Here is a 16,312-nt window from a genome sequence, read left to right as displayed (position 1 = left end):
CAGGTAACCCGCCCAGGTAGGTCAGACCCCACCTGACGGTGCTGCGCCTGAATTTCACCTATTCCCCACCCGACCCACAGCGAGGAGCTAAGAGAATTGCTTTCGCCCTTATGAAGCATCCTGTAATTACCCCTGAGAAACTGGCTTCTTAACCTCCTCTTTTCTGCAACTCGCTGGTTTCACTCCGAGTTTCATGGCTCACTGGTGGAGTCTCCAGGAATTATGAACCATCCAATTAACTGTTCAACCCTAAGGAACACTTTGCTATTCCCTAATGCAATAGACAGTTGGCATTTGGGTTCACTCCCCTGGTCGCAGTAGTGCCTGTTCGAGTTCCTTCTGGTTTTTGTCCAACTGTTTGTGACCCCATGGACTGTAGCCTGCCAGGCTCCTCTGTCCATGGGATTTCCCAGGCAAAAATACTGGAGTGGGTTCCCATGCCCTTCTCCAGGGGGTCTTCCCGACCCAGGGTTCGAGCCCACACCTCCTGCATTGCCAGGCAGATTCTTCACCATTGAGCCACCCAGGAATCCCACCCACCAGAGGAACCCCACGGGTATATTTCTCTAGGCTGCTGTGTCAGAAGTTGGTCTCTTCTTTCAAAACAGTCGTGGAGCAAAGAAGGCATCCTTTAAAATTCTTTAAAATCTCTTTGATGATGTAAAGCTGATTCTCTTTCCCAGGAATATTATGGGATGTGGGCAAGGATAGGAAGAAGACTCAGATAAAGAAGTGTTAACACGTATCCTTTAAAATCTAGGAATGAAACCCACGGGGAAAAGCAAAACATGAAATCAAAACTAACATTAGGATTTTCAAAATAAGTTCTACCTTGGTAAGTTTTTATAATACATTTTTAATAATACTTCTTCCTTTATAAAGAAAAGCATACCGAAGAAAGAAAAGGATAATCCCACAGTAAAGAGAGCATTTAAACATTCAGCATTCTTTAAATGGAAATATAGTCGATGCACATGAGTGTTGTTTTCATACAGAAGTGATGGTTCTCTCTAGAGCCTACAATGCAGAACCTAAGCTGGCTGCCACTCTGCTGTTCAGTCTGCGCGCTGCACAAAGCCAAGGAGGGCTGGATGGGGCTGGAGTCACCAGAGCTCAAGCCACCGGGCCCTTTCCCTGGGGGCTCCATCCGACCAGAGGGGGTGCCTTTTTAAATGACCTGTGCAAAGGGGGCTTTTCTGGGGATTCACATGACGGTGCCTTACAGGCCAGCTGTACCTTTGGTACCAGATATTCCCCTAGAGCAGCAGACAACTAAACAAATAATTACACTAACAATAAAACATGACGCTTTGGCTTAACCAACGAGGAAAACGAGTCTGGTCTCCTCTCCCCCGAGTCCTGCCTGCGGGGCCCACTGGCAGGAATTCTCAGTGCCCGGCAGCCTGGGGGGGCCCAGTGGGGATCATGCAGGTCAGGATGAAGTGCAAGCAGAGCCGCGCTGGGAGTGGCTTGGCCCAGTGCAGGCTTCACTTCCACTTCCACTATTCACTTCTGAATAGTGTTTGACTCCTTAAAAAAAAAATGAATGAAATCCAAGAGCCGCTTTCCCCCACTCCTTACCCAAACTATGAAAACTGAAGTCATAACATTAGAACAGGCTTGAGGGCAATGATCCTGCCAGTCACGCTCTGTTCACAGAGAAATGCACTACGTGGTTTTCCTTCGTCTTGAAGGAGATGGAAGTGTGGCTCTTTATAACCAGACGAGGCAGGAAGTCCTGTGAGCCGAAGAAAGGGATCTGGGCCCCAGGGCCCTGTGCCCCGCTCAGGCACCACTGAAGCAAGCTGACGAGGTGCCCATGTAACCAGGGTGTGTCTGCTTTAACTCTGCAGTTAGTCGGCACTGTATGTATGCATTTATTTTCCATTACACCAGAGGCTACTTGAGGGTAAGGACTGTGTCTCCCAGCATCTAATCCAGTACGTTAGTTGCAGGAGGTGCTTAAAGAACTACTAAAAAGTGAGTGGAATATGCATCCGAGCTTTTCCCCTGAAAGATCAGAAAACTTTGAGCTCCCTGTGGAATTTTTCTTGAGAAAGTGCTTTTAACACAGAAGTATATCTTTCTGATTTCCCTAGGCTAAATGGAGAGATCCAGACACGTCATGGGGATAGGAATATGTTTGAACATATCCTATGGGTTCTGAACTCATCTATTGACAGTTGAACTTGTCACTGAGAATAGAGTATGAATATTTTGCTTATAGGCCTTCCCTGGAGGAAAGAGTAAAATTCTATAGTTTTGGCTATAATTGTAGTAGATATATAGGTTTATTAGTTTTCAATTCTGGGAGCTGGTGATAGACAGGGAAGCCTGGCGTCCATGGGGTCGCAGAATCGGACACGACTGAGCAACTGAACTGAACTGAGTCCTCAATTCTACTACATTTTTGGGCTTCCCTTGTGGCTCAGCTGGTAAAGAATCCACCTGCGATACAGGAGACCTGGGTTCGATCCCTGAGTTGGGAAGATCCGCTGGAAAAGGGAAAGGCTACCCACTCCACTATTCCGGCCTGGAGAATTCCATGGACTATATAGTCCATGGGGTCGCAAAGAGACACGACTGAGCGACTTTCACTTTTCATGAATGACTTGACTAAGCAGCTTTCACTACTACATTTTTATGACCTTATTAAAGTATTTTTTTTCCCTAAAAGGACTTTGACAACAACAAATATACCTCAGTTTGTATAATACTTGATATGTTCCCACACATTAACTCATATAATTCTCCCAGCAATTTGGCAGTGTGTGAATGCTGTCATCTAATACTTTACAGAAGAGAGTAATAGACTTTAAAAAAAAAACCAAAAAACTATGATCTGCTAGTGGGAGTAACAGGTTTGGAGGCCAACTTAACTGCTTCTAGGTGTGATATTCTTTTTTAAAACTATTTATGTATTCATATTTGGTTGCCCTGGGTCTTCGCTGCTGTGCGAGGCCTTCTCTAGTTGTGGCAAGCAGGGGCTGCCCTTCCTTGCAGCGCACAGGCTTTCGTGGGGGTGGCTTCTCTTGTTGTGGACCACAGGCTCTAGACGCGTGGGCTTCAGTAGTGACAGCACACAGGTTCAGTATTTGTGGTGCGTGGGCTTAGTTGCCCCGTGGCATGTGGAATCTGCCCAGACCAGGGACTGAACTCATGTCTCCTGCATTCGCAGATAGATTCTTATCCGCTGCACCACCAGGCAAGTCCCAGCTAAGAGTTTCTAGTTCCTGTTTCCATGTTGGAATTGCCCACTTCGGGAGTAAGCAGGCGGAGAGTTCGTACATCTCACAATCATTTATTGACATATCCTGCCTCAGGCCAAGAACATTTCAAATATTTATGTCCTTTACCAGTCCTTTGCAAAACTGTAGGAATAAGATTTTAGCTCATGCCTAGCTTGGCCTGAAATGCGGTTCTATCATAAAAGGACCGAACTGCAGGACAGGAAAGAATTATCACAGAAACTGTGGGGCCACTTCTGGCCTTTGGAAATGAAATGACGACTCTTCATGAGGAAAATGCACTTTCAGGGCCTTGAGCGCAGCTCCTTGTCCTGCAGTCTGGGGCACCAGTGATGCTGGTTAAGGTCCATGCGCTGGAGACCTGCGTGCTCGTGGCACGATTTCCTGTGTGGTCCTGAACAGGAGACTCTACAACCACCCTCTGCAGCCTTTGCTGTGCTGTTCTGCCAATGCCTTTGCTGTGTGTTCAGTTTGGCCTGAAATCTTCTCACAGAATGCATCGCCAAGTTCCTTGCAGGGTTCGCCTTGGTGTATAAAGCCCCTGGGGTGTCCTGACCACCCACACACTTGCACTGCATTGTTTGGGACAAGCTTGAGAAACTCTGTAACCATTTTTGGCCTCCTTTCTTGCATTTTCATTTCAGTTGGAGACACAGCTGCTGGTGGGGATTTCCCGCCAGTACCAGAGGAGAGATGGGAGTGATCACACCTCCTTCCTCTCGGCGGGCGCCAAGGGTGTGGGGCAGTCATCACGGAGGAGCTCGTGGAAAAGAGGGGATCAAGCCCATTCCGTTCCTGTGAGAGCTCTCTCAGGGAAAGAACGCATCCTGCGATTTGGCCTTGGGACTCCTACCCCAGGGCTCTTAGGAAAGGGTGACGTGCCAGAATACTTCCCTTTTGGCACATGACGAGCTCCGCTGCATGGAGTGTGCTGAGAGAATAAAGCGTGCCTGGAGTCGTCTGCAGCTCCAGCTGCTCAGCGAGCGCGGAGCTGGGTCCTGTTGGTGGGTCTCCATCACCAGCAGGTGAAAGGAGAAGGCCGTCAGCTCTGGGGGGCCCGGGTCCCTGAAGTCAGGAGAGCCTGAAACCTAGGCTGCTGCTGCTTTGCCAAATACACGTCCTGAAAATACTGATGGTTCCAGAATCAGGGCCTTCTCAGCAGGTTATAGGTGTCAGCCTATGAGAAACTGTGGTGTTGTCCATCACCCCGTTCCCCTCCTCCACCGTGAACCTTGGCTGTCCAAGAGCTGATGACAGACAGGGGGTGGCCTCCTAAGAGAAAAGACGGCATGATTGCATCCAGGAGGCTGCACACCCCGAGCCCGCAGCCCAGAAAGCGTCTCCCAGCCTTAACCTCAGACACCTGTCAGCTCCTTGGGGCAGCGGGCTGGACACCGAGGAATTCAAGAGGAGGAGACACTGCTCTTCCCAGTCAGGGAGAAGCAGGTTTGTGAGACACGCATGTACTCGGGACGTTCAGACACTGGCAGGTGCGGCGAGGGGAGCGGCATCGGATAAGACCCTGCGGAGGTGGCCCTGGAGGGCAGTCTAGACGGCTGGGCAGGGCCGCCAGCAACGAGGGAGGTCTCCGCAGAGAGGACTCAGAGGTGCAGACGGGGAGCGGGGGGCCCTGTGTCAGAGGGCACAGAGCGGCCCAGCACAGAGCCATCAGGGGACCCGTGACCAAGAGCGCGGCAGTCGGCTTCCTTGCCCAAAAAGACAGCTCTCAGCTCGGTGCGGTGGGAACTGGATGCAGCCTGTGGGGCGAGGATGGGCTGTCGTCGTGGAAGCCTGGCTGAGAGGCCTGAGAGGGCCCGCTGAGGCCTTTAGTGACCCAAGACTGGAAGCGCGGTGCCCTCCTCCAACTGCTGCTGCTGCTGCTAAGTCGCTTCAGTCGTGTCCGACTCTGTGCGACCCCATAGACGGCAGCCCACCAGGCTCCCCTGTCCCTGGGGTTCTCCAGGCAAGAACACTGGAGTGGGGTTCCATCGCCTTCTCCAACACACCTATGAGAATGGCCAAAATCTGAAACACTGACAAAGCCCAGTGCTGGTGAGGATGCAGGTAACGGGAGCTCTCACGCACTGCTGGCGGAGACACAAAGGGATTCCATCCACTCACAGGACAGTTTGGCAGTTTCTTACAAGAGGAAACATATTCTGACCGTATGCTGCAGCAGTTTCACTTCTTGGTATTTATCCACAGGATTTGTTTCCACACAGAAATCTGCATGTGGATGTTTACGGCAGCTTTATTCCTGATGGCCAACACTTAGAAGCAACCAGTACGTGAAAGGATAAGTTAAACTGAAATGTATATAATTCTCAATTGGAAACAAATTTTTTTGTATGGTAAAATGTATAGAACATTGAAATTTACCATTTTAACAGTTTTTGAGTGTATAGTCCGGTGGCATTAAGGACATTCATTTTGTTGTGCAAGCGATACCACTATCCATCTCTAGAACTTTTTATTTTCCTAAACTGAAACTCTGTCCCCATTAAACAATAAAACCTCATCCTTCCCCGTCCCCAGCCCCTGGCAACCGTTCTACATTCTGTCTCTAAGAGTTTGGCTACTCCAGTTACCCTATAAATGGAATCCTGCAGCATCTTTCCTTTTGTGCCTGACAAATTTCACTGAGTGTAATGTCTTCAAGGATCATCCATGTTGCAGCAGGTGTCATGACTAAGTCATGTTCTACTGGATGGCTAGACCACATTTTGCTTGTCCTTTCATCTCTCCACAGACACCTGGATTGACTCCACGAATCAATGGCCGTCGTGAATAATACTGCTGTGAACATGGGTGGACTAACATCTGTGTGAGTCCCCGCTAAAATGCATGACTGTTAACAGAGGAAAATATCAAACGGTAATGAAAGTGAGCCTGCTGGTAAAGCTCGGTGGCTTCCGTGAAATCAGAAAACGGATTCTCTCCAAAGCACAGTTTAGGGCTGTTCTGATTGCGGCTAACAGACACCAGCAATGTTTTTTCTGAAGTTCCAAAACTATGTTTCACATGCTTGCCAAGGTACAGGATTACTCAGAAAGAAAATCTCATACAACAAATGCCGGTTGATGCAAATAGTCGGGTAACTCGAGCCAGAGGGGAAGGAAAGTTGTCTTTCATCAAGCAGACCAGTTAACTCACCTCATTCCCTCACCAGCAGCTTCCGCAGCAATCTGTCCAGTCTCATGTCAAGGTCGTCTCATTCTCTCAGTCATTTTTTCCCCTTATTCGCTTGCTCCTTCTGCCAAGTGCACTTACCCTTTTGCTGTAAAGGTCTCGGTTTTAATGGGGAAGAGCTAGGCTCTGAGACTCGCCCACCCCTCACATCACAGTGGCCTTAGATTGTAAATTCCAAGAAAGAAAGGAAGGCACTGGTCTTATTTACTGTGAGTTGGGAAGTTGCGCTGTTTCCTGCTCTCTCTCGGCTGGTGGAAGGTGGATGTAGTGAAGGTGTCCAGGGTGAGGCGGTCTCAAGTCCTGGCCCCAGGCTTTTGTTGCTTCCTCGCACCCAAGAGGGAACATCTCATCACCATCTTATCACCGTAATGAATGGGCTTGTCCCGTTCAGAGCAATCAGCAAGCTGATTTCCTGGTCTTTTTTTTCCCCCATAACATGTGGTATTTTCAATGCTTCTGGCTCCTGAAGTTGTCTGGCAGTTCTCACAGCTTAGTCAGTTTCAGTGTTAAAACAATAACCTGTTTTCTAAGTACTAAAGAATCTTTCATCCTGTTCAACACGAGAGTCCAGAGGTCATCCACAGATGCCCTGCTTTCTTGGCTCAGGTCAGCTTTGGACCAGAACATCTGCACTGAGGAGGGGGTGCAATCCCTTTACTGTGTATTTCTTAGCCTCCCTTCCTCTCGACTTGCAAATAATGATGATTTGCTTTCTTCCCTTCCAATCCTTCTGTCTTCTAGTTTTTGATCTTCCTGTCAATGTTGTTTACAAGTAGTAGTAATAAGCATCCATGTCTTGGGTTCACTCAGTTGTGTACGACTCTGTGATCCTGGACTGTAGCCCACTAGGCTTCTCTGTTCGTGGGATTCTCCAGGCAAGAATACTGAAGTGTGTTGCCGTTTCCTATTCCAATCCATGTCTGACTCCTAAATTATTTTTTTCCCTGTGAATAAATCAAATTTGTGTAACTGAAGGAAATGGATAACTGGTATTGGGCACTTTAAGGAATTCTGCTATAAAGAGGACTTTGAAAATACTTATCATTGAAAGTACATGGGAATAATCATTGGTGCAAGTTCCAACTGATCTTAGCTTCTACTGTTTGATTTTTAAACCAACATACAGTGGAACCGACTTTTGTGTGGGCATGTGTACCAGTCTGTGAATTTTCACACATGCGTGGAGTCGTGTAACCATGTATGTGCAATAGTTCCACCACCCAACAACCCCCTCATGCTGCGTTTGCCCTCCACCACCTCCCCTGGGAATTGCTGAACTTCATCCTTTTGAGACGATCATAGAAGTGGAACCGTGGATTTTTGAGACTAGCTTCTGCCATGCAGTGTAATGCTTTTGAGGTTCATACAAGCAGTTGCTTGTATCTGTAATTTATTCTTTCTGTTGTTGTTGTTCAACCTCATGGGGACTCAATGGATGAGCCATCTTGGCGCATATTTCAGGCTGGCGTTTATTTTATTTAAATTTTTTAGTATTTATGTATTTATTTTTGGCTGTGCTGGGTCTTCACTGCTGTGTGGGCTCTTCTCTAGTTTCAGAGGTCAGGGGCTACTGTCTAGTGGCTGTGCACGAACTTCTCAATGGCAGTGAGAAGGATGGCTGCTCTTGCTGTGGAGCCCGAGCTCCAGGGCGCTCAGACTTCAGCAGTTGCGGCTCCCGGGCTCCAGGGCACAGGCTCCGTAGTTGTGGGTTGCGAGCCTAGTTGCTCCGAGGCAAGTGGGATCTTCCCAGACCATGGATTGAACCGGTGTCGCCTGCGTTGGCCGGCAGATTCCTCACCACTGAGTTGCAGGGAAGCCAGTAACTTATTTCTGTATGTTATTGAGTTATATCCCACTGTGTGGATATATCGCTGCTTATCTGTCCACCTGTTGAAGAAGATCTGAGTTGTTTTCCAGTTTGGGGTGAATATGAAGCCCTGGTGTGAATAGTCATGTCCAGGATTTTGTGTGAATGTGCATTTTTATTTCTCTAGGAAAGTCATATCTAGGATTGGGATTGCTTAACTTTATAAAGTGAAAGCGAAAGTCACTCAGTCATGTCCATCTCTTTGCGACTCCATGGACTATATGGTCCATGGAATTCTCCAGGCCAGAATGCTGGAGTGGGTAGCCTTTTCCTCCTCCAGTAACTTTATAAGAAACTGCCCAAATCGTCTCCCGAGGTGTCTGCACCGTTTCCCATCTCCACCAGTAGTGCCGAGAATTCTGGAGGCTCTGCATCCCCGCTCAGACCTGCTGTGGTAAGGATTCCTGTATTCCAGCCATTGTAGAGGGGAACAAGTCCCCTGCGCTCTTGGAGTTTACAGTCTGAGATGACCTTACTGTGAAGAGGCCTGCAAGGCTTGTAGACAACGCACAAGGCCTTAGTTGGCATGTCCCTGATATCTCGCGATGTCAAGCATGCTTTTATGTGCTTATTTGCTGTCTGTAGAGCCCATTTAGGGAAGTGTTGCTCAGAGTCTTTTCCTAATTTTTAGAGTTTTCTGACTATTGAAGTTGAGGGTTCTTTATGTATTCTGGATAAAAGTTCTTTAACGGATACGTGGCAGGTATGTTCCAGCAGTGAGGAGCTAGTTTCTCATTCTGCTAACAGCCGATTTCAGTCTTGCAGTTAATTTTTTAATAAAGCCTCAGGATAAGGTTCCTTTTCTGCATGTGGACGTCTGATTGTTCTAACACTGGTTTTTGGAAAAGACTATCTTTGTTCCACTGAATTGCAATTTTACCACTGTCAGAAATTAACGTGGCTGTATTTATGTGGGTCTAATTCTAGACTGTTCTCTTCCATTGATCTGTGTGCTTATCCCTTTACTGATATACACTGATGTGATTGATTACTGTTGTCTTTACAGTAAGTCATAAAGTTGAGAAATGTGATTCCTCCAATTTTCTTCTTTTTCAAAGCTGACTTTTCTAGCTCTTTTGCTTGTCTATATAAATTTTAAAATTAGATTGTCCATATCCACAAAATAATCCTTCTGGGGTCTTGCTTGGAATTGCATTAAATCTGAAGACTGTTTTGGGAAGATTTGACACCTTTAATATTTTCAGTCTTGCAATCCAGGTACATAATACATTTCACCGTTTATTTGGCATTCTATGATTTCTTTCATCACATTTTGTAGCCTACGGATTCTGTATTTTTCAGCACATACATGACTTTGTTGTTTCTGCCTTGAAAAGGAATAATTCTATTAGTTTCCCACTTATAATGACTTACGTTGTAAGGGTTTCCTTAGGATTATTTTCTATCTGTGGTGGGTGCTCGTTGCTCCCCGGGGCGGCTTTCTCTCGCTGTGGCGAGCGCAGGCTTCTCACCACAGTGGCTCGTCTCGTTGCGGAGCACGGCTCCAGGTTCATGGGCTCAGTAGTAGTGACACCGGTTTAGTTGCTCCACAGCACGTGCGATCTTCCTGGACCACGGATCAAACCGGTGTCCCTTGCATTGCAAGGCAGATTCTTAACCACTGGACCACCAGGGAAGCCCCTGTTGTAAGTTTTTAATACATATTCTTTATTAAGTTAAGGTGCCTTTTTGTCATGAATGGATGTTGAATTTTATCATGTGCTTTTTTTCTGCATCTTGATATGATCATATATGGTTTTATATATATGTACATGTAGTTATGTATATATATAACCACTTATGATCATTTGATCTCTTAATGTGATAAATCAAATGTATAGACATGAAAATATTAAAGAGCTTTTGAATTCCTTTGACTCCAACTTGATATTAGCATGTTATCTTTTTTCATGTGCAGTTAGATTCAGTTAATATTTTATTAGAACTCATCCATATTAATGAGTAAAATAAGGCTCTAATTTCTCTTTTGCATGCTGTTTTTATCTGATGTTGGTATCAAAATTATACTGGCCTCCTAGAATGATTTGGAGAGCATTTCTTCTGGGAGAGCTTCTATAAGATTGGAATGATCTATTTCTTGAAAATTTAGCAGAATTTTTTGGATCTGCCAAAAAAATTTTTGTACTCTCTTGGGGAAAGTTTTTAATTACTTCTACTTTTCTATAATGACTTTGGGATTATTTGAACTTTCTATTTCTCTTGCCACATGTAGTAAATTTTCATAGTTTCTAGTAGCTCCTCTGTTCAGTCTTGTCCTTTTCTTCATTTATAATATATTTATTCACTATTAATCTTCTTTTGTTTAAGGAATCTACCAGAACTTTTAAATGACCAATGTTTGGCTTGATCAGCCTTCTTATGGCTTATGATGATATATGGTTTTTCTTTTATTCTCTCCCTTTTTAGATTTTTTGGAGTTCTCTTGTTCTTTTCCTGACATCTATTTTTTTTTTTCAGTTGAACTATAGATAGTTTTTCCTAATGTCTTAAGTCTGAAACTTAGTTCACTGATTTTCTACTTTCTTCTTTTTAAAAGATGCAAGTATTTCAGGCAATAAATATTTGTATAAATGCATATTATAATATACATATAAAGGCTCTGAAGCATCTTGTTCATTCTACCCATAACCTTGCTTGGATAAATCCCACTCAGTCATGTTATGTAATTCTTTTTACGTATTGCTAGATTTAGCTGGCTAGCATTTTGAGGGTTCTTGTGTTAATATGTCTTATGGTATCATAAAGTATATTGGTCTGTAGTTTCCTTCTCTTGTGATCTTTGGTCTTGGTGTCAAGGTAATACTGGCTTATGATACTGGAAGTACTTCCTCCTCTTCTGTTTTCTTGGAAGAGCTATGAAGTGTTGGTATTCATTTGTCTTTTAACACATGGTTGAAATCACCAGTGAAACCAGCTTGGGCTTGTCTTTGGGGGAAGTTTTAAAATCACTAATTCAATCTCTTTACATTTTATCGGCATATTCAGATCTTCTGTCTCTTCTAGGGTCATTTTCAGTGGTTTCTGCCTACCTAGGAGTTTATCCATTAATTTAGGTTGTCTGACCTGTTTGAATATGGTTGTTCATAACATCCCCTATGGTCCTTTTTATTTCTGTAGAATTGGCAGTGGTGTCCCCTCTTTTATTCCCAATGTTAATAGTTTATATCATCTCTTTTTATCTTGGTCAGTCTAAGTAAAAGTTGTTGATTATACTGGTCTTTCCAAAGAACCAGCTTTGGGTTTTTTTATTTTCTCTGTTGTTATTCTATTCTTTATTTCATTTATTACACTCTAATGTCTAATTGCTTCTTTTCTTCTGCTTGATTTGGATTTTGTTTGCTTTTCTTATTCTTATTTCCTAATGTAGAAGCTTAGGTTATTCATTAGAGATCTTTTTTCTTATTTAATATAGACATTTGCATCTATACATTTCACTCCTTCCGTTGCTTTATTTCAATGCTTAACTTGCTGCCTGTAAGTTTTGACATGTTGTGGTTTCGTTTTAATTCATCTCAGAGTGTTTTCTAACTCTCTTATGACTCCTTCTTTGATTAATAAGAAGTGTGTTGTTTAATTTCCACATATTTGTGACTTCCCCAAATTATCTTCACTTATTGATTTCTTATTTCACCTCGTTGTGGAAGAAGGTGAGAACCATGGCTCAGGCTGTGCACTGCACAACTCCTTGGGGTGGCTTTCACACACACCTGGGGGCCATGGGAGGAAGAGGGGTCCCTGGATGAGGACAGTTTTCATCTGACATTGGGGCCCTCAAGATGTGGTGACTTTCAAATGCTGATTTCTTTCCTCGAAAGATGCTATATCTGCAGAGATAACGCTCCCAGGGCTGTGGAGGTGGGACTGGTTTCTGACCCACGATTTCTTCCGCTGTCTGAGACTCCGTCTGGCAGTCACACTCCATCCTCTGCCCTTGCCTGGGAGCTCTTCCTTCTCTTCTGCCCGCGGAGAAGCAAGTCCACCTGGTCTGGTCCTTGGCCTGCTCCACGCCGGTACTTAGAACACATCCACACTCAGCACCCTCCGTCCCCTGCCCTCTGCCCTCATCTGCTCCAAATCCTCGCTGGATCCACAGCTCCCGAGGAAGAAGAGCCTTCCCTAGGGATCTCAGCAGGCAGAAGGAGGATGAGACCATCCTCGCTACCTCCCCGCCATCACCCTCCCCAAGCAGACAGAAACCCCCCACTCCCTCCCAGCAGCCTCTCCTGAGGACACAGCCGCACCGGGTCGACAAGCTTGGATCCTATCCGTGGCCCTCAACCTGGGGGCCTGGGGGCTTTGGGAGTCTTGGGGCTCCCATCCTAGCCCCCACCCGCTGCGTGAGGACCCCCTACATGAGCCCTTAGGGGGACAGCTGTGTTTTCTGAGGTTTTCCGGGGATGTTCCACAGGCTGAGATAGTTCTCAAGGATAATAAAGAGGCCAAGCTAAACACAATAGCGGAACTGCGGGCAAATGTGGCTTCTTCCTTTTTATTTTCTGTAAAATTAAGTAGAGTGAGAAGATAAATGAGTTTTTTTAAAAGCAGACAGGACAACTTGAGTCACAAGGAGCTGGCAGATGCCTCCAGAATGAAGCCCACGTGTCGTCCGAGTGGGGCTTCGAGGCAACAGCTGGGATCCAGGCTGGGGGCCCGAACGTCTCGCCCAGTGGGTCTGTCGTCACTCCTTCGCCCAGCCTGGACCGGGTTTGTGCGTCTTAGAATTTAGGGGATCTCTTTAGGAAAAGGAACACAGAACTGTGAATAAAAACTCGGCACACAAGTAGATACTTATTTATTTAGCAGGGGCCTGTGGGAGAGGAGCCTTGGGCTTTCATGTCATTAACTCCAAGATGATCATCTTCTCCAGTTTGGCCCGGCTGTCCCATCATGGCTCTGCTGCTGGCAGCCAGCCAGGCATGGGCACAGTGTCCAGCCCTGGCTGCTTCCTCGCCATGATGACCTGCGGGGTGGCCTTAGCCCTCTGGGGAGGGACTGACGTGTTCCGTGTTCACTGGCTTCTAGAAAGCGGGTGGCGAGAGGCATATCTTCCAGGAGCTCCTGGGGCTGCTCCCAGCACATGTGGGGGGATGTGAGGAGGAGCCGAGTGCCTGCTGGACAGATGCCCCCATCTGAGTCAAAGCTCCGCCCCAGGCATCATTCCTCCTGCACGTCTGGGCTCCAGAGGTGCACACAGGCCCAGGGACGGGTGGGCCTCCTGCCCGGACACCGAGGCCACTGCCAGCCCTGCTCTGCGCTCTCCTGCCTCCATGCCTCCTCTCCACTAGACAGTCCCTCTCCCCCTATTTTTCTTCCTCTTTCTATTTCTCTTCTTCCTTCTGGAGGTGCCAGCGGGGGTCAGAGACTGCTTCAGACCCTGATTGTTGGGGTGTCTGTTGGGATGACTCGGTGGATGGAGGCCTGGCAGGGTGGCGTTGGGGAGTCACGGGTCCTGGGGGCAGCAGCAGCTTCCTGGAGAAGGAGACCCGCCAGTGGGGGTGTCCAGCCTGCGCGCAGCCCGTGGTGGCGAAACACATGCTCACTGGCTCAAGTCATGTCCCCCCAAACTCCCGTTCACCTGGACCCTCCGAGCAGGGCCTTCTTTGGGAACATGGCTTTTGCAGATATAATGGATGAAGATAAGGTCTTACTGAACTGGGGGGGGGGGCCCTAAATCAGTGACTGGGGTCTGGATGAGGAGAGGAGAGGCCATGGCGGGAGGCAGAGGCAGACCCTGGAGGCTGCGGCTCCAAGCCTGGGCCCCCAGGGGCCACCATAGCAGGAGGGGCAGCGAGGGGTCCTCCCCACAGCCTTCAAAGAGAGCATGTCCCTGCCAAGGCCTTGACACCTTGGTCCCCAACTTCTCGCTTCCAGAACTAGGAGACGACCCATTTCTGCTGCTGCTTGTCAACCGCCCCGTTTGTTGCAGGAGCCCCGGAACCTAACAGGCACGTATGTATAAATCACTTCAAGAAACAGTCTCAGGGTGGCCGAGTACTCGTGCAGCAGTGCGAGAGGAAAAGCCCTACCTGGGTCGGCGCCTGAAGCTCACTGACACGGCGTGTGTCTCCGTCAGAGGTGAGACCCGAGAGCCCGTGAGCCCCGGAGAGGTGCGCACGGACTCAGGCTAAAACCCTGCTCTGCCCAAGCAGGCATCTGCCGTCTGCCTGCCGGCACCGTCTGAACGTGAGCAGAAATGTCTGTCACGTAACTGGACGTTTCTCTGTACGTTTGGTTATTTTGCTTTTCCCAAGGAAGAAACTGAGAATTTCAGTCTGTGTTTGCAGAGTTTGTGCAGTAGATACAGAGAACTATTTAGTGGGCTTCACCTCTCTCCCTCTGTCTATTCTTCCAGCTTTGGACAAATTGCAGTTGTCCAAAACATGCAGAATTCTTGGTATTTGCTAGAACGTTAGACCAGAGTTCTTGATATTTGCTGGAACATTCAATTCCCCTTTGCTTGTCTAGGGGCCTTAAAACTGCTTATATCCTGAAACAGGATAGGTTTTGTTTCTTTCTTTCCTCTCTCACTTAAAAAATAAGCTGGGAAAATAGCCTCAAACTGCCAATGAAATGTAAACAAATCATGAATTTTTAAAAATCCCCAAGTACATGTTTTGCTTCTCAAATAAGAAATGAAAAGGTAACTGGAGAGTCAGTCAAACAAAAAAAAAAAAAAAAAAAAAAAGGAAAATGGAAACCCTTATCACCTAACTGCACTGACTTAGAAACAGGTGAAAATGTAACAGACCATGGACCACAAGATAGAGCATGTATTTAGAGAACTGTTTTGGCAAAAATCTACTGTGAATTATTGGTAAATGGGCATACTTTCTGGTGAGCAAACATGTTTATATCATGCTTAATACTCTTCATTTTAAATCTGAAGCTACAACAAGTGTTGTATGCTTTTAATTAGACTCAGCATCTGGATCCTTTCTAGGTGATCAGTGCAAGATGGGGAGTGCTGGAGTAGGCTTAAACATTAAAGTTTTTTCTTGATTAATTAGTAAATGTAATCCTTAAATATCTGGGTATTTTTAAACTATGATTCAGAAGTTCATACTAGTCTTCTTTCAGCCAAGAGGGATGATGTAAACCCAGAAGACTCATCACCAGCTCACAGGTGAGTCCTGACAGTTTGTCGCCTTATCAATGATGACAACTCTCAATTAGCATTATTAGTGGCAAATCTCCAAAGTCAGTTTGAAATTCCCACAGTGGTGTGAAAATTGACACCTCTGCAGTGGGATAGATGCAAAAGACTAAAATGAAAAATAAATCATTTTTATTGAGGTTAGTGTCATAATAAAGGTAGAGGTGTAAATAGAGCCCAGGCAGGTAAACTTGATGAGCAGTCCTCCCCATTCCTTTTCCAGACCTTTACACCCCGACATGCTGTGACCCAGAGACACCGAGTCTCTAAGCCCATCCCTGTGCTGGCACGCGGGGCTGGCGGTGCTGCTTACATGTACATGTTAGTCGCTCCGTCGTGTCCGACTCTTTGCCAACCATGGACTTTATCCCGCCAGGCTCCTCTGTCCACGGAATTCTTCAGGCACGAGTACTGGAGTGGGTTACCATTCCCTTTTCCAGGGGATCTTCCTGACCCAGGGGTTGAACCTGGGTCTCGTGCAGGCAGATTGTTTACCAGTTGAGCCACCAGGGAGGCCTCGTACTGCTTAGGGTTCCCCTTTCAGACCTCCAAGTGTTTTAAAATTTCCCTCCATGTGATGGACCACAATGACTTCAATTTTCTTTTTTCTTCTCCAGATATCTACTTACAAATGCTGGGCCATTGTTTCTCTCTACTGGATAAGAAGTTAATGTTTTTCTCTGAAGTATAAAAAAGTGAACGACTTTGTGAAGTCTGTACTTAAAAAGTGCCAAATGGAAACTGAAATGCTTTTTGAATTGTTTCCACGTCTTGGCTGTTGGGATTAATGCTGTAGCGAACATGTGAGTACAAATATCTTTCCAAGATCCTGAT

This window comes from Giraffa tippelskirchi, chromosome 14, assembly GCF_054371585.1.
Source record: "Giraffa tippelskirchi isolate mGirTip1 chromosome 14, T2T-mGirTip1v1.2.pri, whole genome shotgun sequence".
NCBI lineage: Eukaryota > Metazoa > Chordata > Mammalia > Artiodactyla > Giraffidae > Giraffa > Giraffa tippelskirchi.
This window is presented reverse-complemented; position numbering follows the sequence as displayed.